The sequence below is a fragment of the Lygodium microphyllum genome, chromosome 9 (genome assembly GCF_053477565.2).
Source record: "Lygodium microphyllum isolate KBCC chromosome 9, Lygodium_microphyllum_v1.1.10, whole genome shotgun sequence".
In the NCBI taxonomy this organism is placed as follows: domain Eukaryota; kingdom Viridiplantae; phylum Streptophyta; class Polypodiopsida; order Schizaeales; family Lygodiaceae; genus Lygodium; species Lygodium microphyllum.
This window is the reverse complement of record NC_141143.1, coordinates 70,508,732-70,517,580: the sequence shown is the minus strand read 5'-3', so window position 1 is coordinate 70,517,580 and position 8,849 is coordinate 70,508,732.

Genomic DNA, 8,849 nt, shown 5'->3' with positions numbered 1-8,849 from the left:
TAAGTTTTTATAGATGATTTGGGGCCAGCCATAATCTATGGACAACTCATTGTTCTTTGGAAGTGCATGTTGATGTGAGTACTGTACAGTATTAAATCCTCAGAAGTGTGTGTTTGAGGTTCCCTATGGTCTATTATTGGGTCATGTTGTGAGTGTGGCTGGCATTGCCATTGATCTTGAAGAAGTAATTATTATTATGGCCATAAGCCCAGCCACTAGCCCCCTCGCAAGATTCATAGCTTTGTTTCATATGTGGCCTATTATTGTGGGTTAACTAACACATTAGTTGAGCACTTATTACTTGTATTGAATCTCTTGTCACACAACTGCATTTTTGAATTGACAAAACCATGTAAAGTGGCATTTGTCAAGATGGAATTATCCAAAACACCAATGTTAAAAGCTCCCAAGAGAGGTGAGAGTTTCTATGTCTTCATAGCTACAATAATGCATAGTATTAGTTTTTGCCTATCCTAGATTTGGGAGGCACAACTTTATCATCTGATTGCTTACAAGCTAGAAGTTGGGTGTTTTAGAGCTTCACTATATCTATTTAGAGAAGGTTTGCTTGACTATGGTATTTGCCACTAAGAAGTTTAGACATTGTATTCTTTATGAGAAAGTAATGTCTTTCACATTTATTGAGTTGTTAGGTCTAATATTGAAAAAGCTTCAACCCCCTGATTGCCTAACCAAGTGGTTAATCTGTTTACAAGAGCTTGTCTATGAGATTTGAAGCAAGCCACCAAAATTGCAAGGAATTGTCAAATGTCTAGTAGATTTTGGTGAGCCGAAGGAAGAGTGGGCTGATATTAGTGATTGTGAGGATCTATGCATGATTGATGCATCCTCAATCCCATTATAGTATGCATCTATCACGCATTACCTATCCATAGGAAAATCAATAAAAACTCTTTCTAAGTTTGAAAAGAGAAAGATTAAGCAACACACATTGCACTTTTCATTAATAGCTAGTGTCTTGTGTAGAAAGGGCATGGATGAAGTTTATCACCATTGTGTGGTGCCTAATGAGGTGCCATTTATTTTAGAGGAAAGACACTATTTAGCATGTGAAAGTCATTTTTTTGGAGGGCTTATCACCTAGAAGGCTTTACATGCTAGATACTGGTGGCTGATAGTTTTCCAAGATGCTTTTGACTATGTAAAGCTTTGTGATATCTATTAGAGGCATGACACTAGGGAAAATTGTAAGCAACTGCTTAATTCCATTCTAATGACCTCACCCTTTGAAAATTGGGACATTGATTTCATTGGACCTATCCATACTTTGTCTACAATGTGGAAGCATAATATCATTGTGGTGGCGACTCACTATTTTACAAAATGGTTTGAAGCTCATGATACAATCAAGCATAATGCCAAGGAAATGGCTAGTTTAATTCTTGAACATATGGTTTGCCATTTTGGTCTCTACCCAAAGAATGAGTGCCTGATCGTGGGACACATTTCTTGAATAAGATTATAGAATCTTTGACTAAAGCTATGAAGATTAAGGACAATAAAACTACACCTTATAACCCCCAAGTGAATGGGTAGGTAGAGAGCACCAAATAATAGCTTGTTGGAATTTGATCTAAGATGGTATCAGAGGGCAAGCATGATTGTGATAAGAAAATTTATATGGCTATATGGGCTTACAACATGACATTCAAAAGAGCGACATACCACACCCCATTCAAGTTAGTATATGGGAAAGAGTGTGTCTCACTCTTGGAGATTGAGTTACTTACCATGAGATTTACTTTAAATCATTCTTTAGGTGAGGTAGAAACATTGTAACGACTGTTCACTTCTTCAACACATCTTGATGGAATTAGATTGTAGCCTTTGTTGCATCAAGCGGTAGGAAATAAGTAGATGAAAATGCTACACAATTTGTGAGCCAAGAAATATAAATTTGCTAAGGGTTGATTGGTCCTATACATGCACATTGTGAGCTATTCCTAGGGAAGTTAGAACCCAAGTGGAATGGCCCTTATAAAATTGTTTACATAGGGAAGAATGGGTCTACAACTCTTTTTAACAGACTTGCAAGGGATAGAGTTTAAGATTAAAGTGAACTTCAATAAGTTGAAGCCCTATTATTTGTAGGGTCTGACATAGGACTTGGTGCTTTTGCAAATCTCCCAATATCCAGCTTAAACTTAGAGAGTATACCAAGGCTTTTGGATGGGAAAAGGCATTACTTATCTTGAGTATCCATACTTAGAGCAGCGCTACCACCAAGGCAAAGTCATTTGGCGGAGTAAGGGCTACTACATTATTCAATGGCTAGATAGATCTTTCACATGGAACATTTAGGCCTATTGCCACCACTATCATTTAGGCCTATTGCCACCACTATTATCAGTTGATTCCCAATTAGTGGAATTGCTTTGCAGATTTCTTGGCTTATTATACCTTTGTTGAAGATGTGTCTCTTAATTGTGCTCTTGAGAGTCTTCTAGAATTACTCAAGGATATTAGCCCAGGGCTACTTTGGGGACTACTTGTCGATATGTCTTGCTTTGGCTATTGATGGTTAGTATGGGTAATGAGTTAGAAAGCAATTGATTACCTTCCAATCCTTTAGTGGATGTATTGGACTGCTTAATGTCATATTTGTTGAATGCCCCTTGCTATTTGTGCATGTGGTTTGTGCAATAACTTGATGCATCTAGTGTAGGGCCTGAGTGGCCTATCCCTTGGTCTAGGTTTTATCCTTCATGAGAGGTTTTGAGGGGATAAAGGGATTAAATTAGCATTATTTTGCTAATATTGTTGCTTTCTCAATATATTTCATTAGGCCAGAGGGCTAATTCCTTGGCATAGGTGCTTTTAACTTGAGGGTTATTATTTGAGTTCGGTTTTGTAGGTTAATTCATTCGCAATCGAGGATGATGTTTGGTGCATCAACATGGATCTTGCAATTCTAGGTGTCTCTATCACCATGTCTCTTGTTGGTTTCTGCTTTATGTTTTAAATGGAAGGGATATCAATCACTTGTTTATTATTTTTCATGGATATGAGGTGAAGAATTAGTCTAGGGTTTGAGTGTCCTTGCTAAGTGGAATGACTTGATTGCTAGTTTCTTGCTTGAAGGTGCTTATAGGATGATCCTGGGTGCTATCCTTGTTATTTTGATGGTCTCAATGGGTGGCCCCCTTTCTTCTATGAGGTAGCTCACCTAGTTAAGAGGATTTGATTTAATTGCTTGTCATGATAAAGTCCCCTAGTGTGTAAGAGGTTGGGTTTCAAGTGCAGCCTATGGGATGAAATTTGTTGCAAGTCCCATCATAAAAAAGTAAACAAAAAAGTGTTAGAAGATACTTGTTGCCTTGTGAGGACTTGATAGGTCCTTGGGGTTCATTTAGACTTAAGATTGATACCCTATTCTCTTTGGGATGATACCTAGTTGCGTGAGGTTAAAAGAGGGGAAAAAAATTTACATATGTGTATCACCTTGCAAGGTTTTCCTAGCTGATTCTTGGATTTGAGTCCCGATGCCTTGATCTCCTTGGGACACTACATTCAAAGAAATGCCCAGCAACCATTCCCACCAAGGAAAAGAAAAGAAAAAAGAAAAGAGAAACCTCTGTCTGATGATTGTCACAATACAATGTGACCTTCCTGTCTAATTGTATACCCAAATCATGTAGTAATTTCACGAGCCAAACTACTTTGCATGCTGCTAAGGCTACACCCTTGTATTCTACCTCTATATTTGATAAAGCAATGGTCAATTTCTTCTTACTACTCAACTGATCATACTACTACCCAGGTTGAGAGTATAACCACTATGGGTTTTGATAGGTGGTCCAATGGGTGATCAACCTAGGTAGTCAAATTGAGTCTCTACCACCAAGGGTAGGTGGTCCGTGGTCAGTAATTTCAATCACTCATGGACTGTTAGGTTAAAGTTTTGGTGACAATCAACTCAATGGTCTTGTTTGCAGGTCTAAGTTCCAACCTGGATTGTTGGGTAGCTAGATGTTGGTCTCGCAGGTCCTGGAGTGGTCAAACTGGTCAAATTTTGTATCATGGACAACCTCCAAGTAGCAGGTTTTCTTGTCCGAGTCCCAAACTTAGCCATCTGAGTGGGCTCTATGATTGTTTGAGTGGGCTCTATGATCGTTCGAGTGGGCTCTACGATCATCCAAGTGGGCTCTATGATTGTGTGAGCCCGAGTGGTGTCCGAGTTTGAGTGGGATTGTCTGAGTCTGAGTGGGATTGTCTGAGTCTGAGTGGGATTGTCCAAGTCCGAGTGTCCAAGCGTTCGAGTTTGTGTGGGACTATCCGAGTATGAGTGCCCAAGGCCAAGTGGGCCTGTCTGAGTCCATGTGGGACTAAAGTTACTTGGACATTTGAGGGTTGGGGAGGATTCAGCTGCCTGAGTTCTTGAGACACCGTTCGAGTGGTGAAAAAACACATTGAATGATAAAAATAGATTGAAACAATTCAACACACTACTTATTACTACACCTAGGGTTCAACTTCATTCGATAAGCATCAAGGAAGACTCAAAGCATACATGAAACACACAAATGCGATGACAGCACGTATTACTGCTACTACTATCCTCTTGGCATGAGGCTCTCTCTCTTCTCTCAATAGCTCTCTCTCTCTTAGTCTATCACAACTCAAATGAGCTATCCCCCCCCTTTCTTTCCTTTCAATACTCTCTCTTTTTCTTCCCTTGCTATCTATTTTCCTTTCTAGATATTCAAAATATTTTTTTCCTTTCTTTCTTTGTTCCCCTATTTTCTAGTTGTTATAGAGACTTATCTTTTTCTTATTTCCCAAACCTTAATGCATCCTACTAATGAAAAACAATATACAACTGATCTAACTAATGCTTTTAAGTCTTCCCACACCTAAATCAAGCAAAGGAGATCAACATCCTCTGACTCCCTCACTTCCTACCTAAACCAAACACCATTTTAGAGATGAACTCCTACTCCATTGCTCAATTTGGAGAGCGTAAGCACTCAAGCTTTAATCCGTTGGTTTCGACAATGGAGCCAAAATGTTGGTACTCTCGTGAGCATACCATCAAGACCCATGGACTACTTATTGCCTCAAGAGCTTCAAACCAAGATCTATGACTACCTCTCACATAGCTGTATGCACTCTCTCAACACAAGTGTAGTGAGCTTACCTTTGAATCTGATTGAGTTGCCTTTGTAGAGGCGAGCTCACACTCAACTACCAAGACCCACGGATTGCTTGAGCTCGTTGCCAAGACCCATGGACTGCTTATTGTTCAAGCGTTTCAAGCAAGCACTAAGGGCTACCTCTCACATAGCCGACGCATTATACCTCTCTACAAGTGTAGTGAGATTACCTTGATGCCTGATTGGGTTGCTTCCTCTCTCAAGCACTTTGATAGCTCCATGATTCGTGATGCAAGCTCAAGCATCCTCAAGCCTCTTCCTCCAAGCTCCATCCTCCATAGCCACGTGTGAGGTGAGAGAAGAGAAGAGAGAAGATAGTGGAGAGCTTCACCTCCAAGATCCCTCACTCTCACATGCTCACTCCCTCCCTCCCTCAAGCACTGACAAGTAAGCAAGAGTTGAGAAGAAGAGAAGAAGAAGAAGAATCCACTTTGCCACACACCAAAGAATTAGCTCTCATTCACTTTTTGAACTTTACATACAAAATCCTAAATCCCTTTTGGGCGTTATCCCCTTTTCTACATGGTCGGCCGTTTTTCCCATTGTCCTTCTATCTTCCTAGCTTCCTTCCTATCGCCCATCTACCTTTACAATTTGCACAGGTAAGAGCCCGTCACTCTTAAAATAATTCATGGTGCGCCTTGCGCTCTTTTACAAAAGTATTGACTTGCACTTATTCTTATGCGTCTCTCTCCTTGATTTAGGACTTTTTCACACTTCTTGTGTTTCTTGATTTTTCTTGGTGCGCCTTTGTTTTCCATTCCACTTTTGCCTTGGCCTTGTCTTCTACTTAAGATTTTCGGGATTTTCCACCTTGTTCGTTTGAGGGTTAACATTACCCCCCTCCTAGTTGAGTGCCAGTCCCATGGCACTTGCTGGGCGGTGAGTCGGATGGTGTTGCTGAGGTAGCGTGGTGGCTTTTTGAGTTTGTATGCAAGCCGTGTTAGAAGGGATTTATGGAATTGGAAGGCCCTTGAGTTGGGAATGAGCCTTGGTGTTGGAGGGATTTATGGAACTGAACGACCCTTGAGTTGGGAATGAGCCCTTGTGTTGGAGGGATTTATGGAACTAAAAGGCCCTTGTACGAGCCTTGGTGGAAGGTGTGTTGGAGGGATTTATGTCTTTGAAATTGAAAATAAAGTTGGACTGATCCATGTGTGGAGAGAGGCAAATGTTCGGATCCATCTTTGAAATTGGAGATAAAATTGGACCGATCCGTTGGGTGCCCCTCTGTGGTTGCCTTCTTTGGCGTTGCTCCAAATGAGCTTCTTCATTCACTTTTGGACTGGGGATATTGCGTTTGCCCCTTGCTTTGTTGTGCCTGCATGGTGACATGTCGCATAAGATGGGGAGTGCATTGCATGGATGATGGGGTCTCTGGAGTTGGTGATTGGAGCCCTTGTTTGTACCTAGAAAGAAAAGAAGGTGCACTAACTAGGGGTGTGTTTGCCTTACCGTGAAGTGTGTGGTGCCAGTGCTTGTGGGACTAGAAGATGGGGCAAACCCTCGGTGTGCCCCACACTTGAGGACCCAGTTTGTGCATAGGAGAGGTGCGGTGCGTGTAGCTTAGGGTGACACGTCTAACCATAGGCGAGTGTTATGTCCCTAAGTGTGTCCTACCCTTGATGTGCCCTAAGCATGAAGTAGGGGATCAAAATGAGGCTAGGGGGTTAGGGATGGAGCTGATCGATCGGGGCCACCGGAGGCACCTAACTTGAGAACCCCTAGGTGTAGTGAGACTGTGATTGATGTGCAGTTTGCGGTGTCTATTTTTTTTCCTTCTTTTTCTTGTTCTTCTTTTTCTTTTCTTTTCGTTTCTTTCCTTTTAAAAATTTTTAAATAATATAACCCAAGTTACATAGTCGTGACAGAAGTTAGTCTTCATCATATGAGTGAGATGAAAATGGGGGTTTAATAGAATTATTAAGGAATCAGCGGCTTTGGAGATACCCCTTGAGATTTAGGTGGACTTGAAGGATGGTGGTGGAGAGGAATGTATGATTGAAGCGGGTGAAGCAACTATCGTTCATGTCCTCTAGAAGAGCTAAGCAAAATGAAGGTAATAGAGCAGCTCGCTTCATTAGTCAAGCCATCACATAGCTATCTATAGCGTTAGGATCAAAATGGAGTATTGAGAGGCCACACTCATGCGGGGTGGGGCCTTGACTAAGGAGTATCCTAAGTAATCTAAGGTAATTACAAGTAGTAATAAAGGTGGGGTCAGGGCATGAAGAGAAATCATTAGTGAATTGGATTAGAATATCATACAAGTTCTCTGTCGTGAAGATAAGGGCATCTTCATACGTAGTACAATGAGGGTTATAGATTACAGGGAAGTTGTAGTGGCTGTGGACACTAGAGTCAAAATCCACTCCCACCCTCTGAGGGTAAGGCATAAAGGTTGGGTCATTCCCCTCGAAGGGCTGAGTGTTGCAAAAGGCCATCCAAATGTCCAAGTTGGAGTCGCAGACCCTTCTTCTCCATTTAGGTTGACATTCGTAGTTGGCCACAGATTGTGGCACTTCATAAACCTTATTTTGCCAAAACTCGGCATCTTCAGTGGCCCATAAGGTGGGATTCTACTCTCTCTCCTCCAACCATTTCTGTCCGAGCCTGCTTCCAATGATAATTACCTCCTCCACCACCTTGATGGGCAAGATACTACGCAAGGTGGTGGGGAACTGGAAGTTAAAATCGAAGGGGCTCCTGGACGTTTCTTGCCTCTCCCAGATTACAAGGTCGGCATGGAAGCTTGCTAGGGTATTGTCCTCACATGGTGGAATAGGTGCATGGGATGCCCTCACTCCCTTGGCATTCCATTTTATCCTTGTCTCCTCCACCATTTGTTTTCTTTTTTCCCTCAGTGTCACCTTTCTTTCTGCGGAGATGTCTATGTGTTGTTGCTCATTAGGCCGTGGGGAAGGAGGTGGGGGGACAAGCTCTTCTTTGCGTGGTCCCATTTCAAAGTTCACGTCCACCTCTCCTTCCTAACTTGGCTCTTGCTGCTCTTCTTCAATGAACCTGAGTGCATCCACTTCCTGCGAGGTTAGGCCTGCCAATAGGAGGTAATGGCATTGCTCTTCCAAGCTTGGGCCAACCCCATTAGGCTGTGGCAGCATTTGCAGTCCTGTTGTTAGCACTCTGCGAGCCATTCCTAGTTTCCTTTTCATTGCCTCTATGGAATCTCCCTTTTCTATTTGCGTGACGTCCAATAGGGTATCCAAGAAGGCGTGTTGCTGGGTTTGGAAGCTCACTTGGGTGCAACACGTGCATCATTTTGGCTTGGAGTTGGATTTCGAGGTCAGGGATATCCACCAAGCTGATGCCATCGTTGGTGTGGACTTTTACCTTGTCCATTCCTAGCAAGGCATATACATCTCTTTTTGGCTTCCTCTCCACTTTTTTTGCCAAGTCCAATGCCTTTTCCACTAGCTCTGAGGTCAATTCAATCTACACTTGACGAGTTCCCTCTCCCTCATGCACAGTTATGGTGCCACGGTTCCTATGGAAAGTCCTCAGGAACTCTGCACAGTGGAAGTAGTCCACCCCCTGGCTTACTGCTTCCATGTGTTTCTGCAGATTGCATTGCTCGATGATCTACCGTATGGCCCACTCTTCAATGACCACATCTTCTAGGTTGAAGATATGCCAAAACTTGAACTAGTTGAAGGATCG